This window comes from Eimeria mitis, genomic scaffold (genome assembly GCF_000499745.2).
Source record: "Eimeria mitis Houghton genomic scaffold, Emh_scaff1599, whole genome shotgun sequence".
Classification (NCBI taxonomy): Eukaryota; Apicomplexa; class Conoidasida; order Eucoccidiorida; family Eimeriidae; genus Eimeria; species Eimeria mitis.
The window spans coordinates 7,901-8,207 of NW_013569914.1; the positions used below are offsets into that span (position 1 = coordinate 7,901).

General features: G+C 31.9%; 1 protein-coding gene across 1 annotated transcript in view; it reads left to right on the plus strand.

Annotated features, from left to right (window-relative positions):
• EMH_0040260 (uncharacterized protein) overlaps positions 1-307 on the plus strand; it is a gene marked incomplete at both ends in the record, with an annotated part of 2,825 nt that overhangs the window by 1,246 nt on the left and 1,272 nt on the right. The window lies entirely within an intron of this gene.

The following is a 307-nucleotide window of genomic DNA, read 5'->3' on the forward strand; positions in this document are numbered from 1 at the left end:
CTTTTTTTTATTTTTTTTATTTTTTTATTTTTTTATTTTTTTTATTTTTATTCTTTTAATTCATTTAAAACAACAATTTTTTATTTTTTCAAATTCATCGTCTAGGGTTTAGGGTTTAGGGTTTAGAGTTTACATTGAGGGGTTCGGTGATGTTTGTGGTTTAGGGTTTAGGGTTTAGGGTTTAGGGTTTACTTTGAGGGGTTCGGTGATGTTTGTGGTTTAGGGTTTAGTGTTTAGGGTTTAGGGTTTAGGGTTTAGGGTTTAGGGTTTAGGGTTTACTTTGAGGGGTTCGGTGATGTTTGTGGTT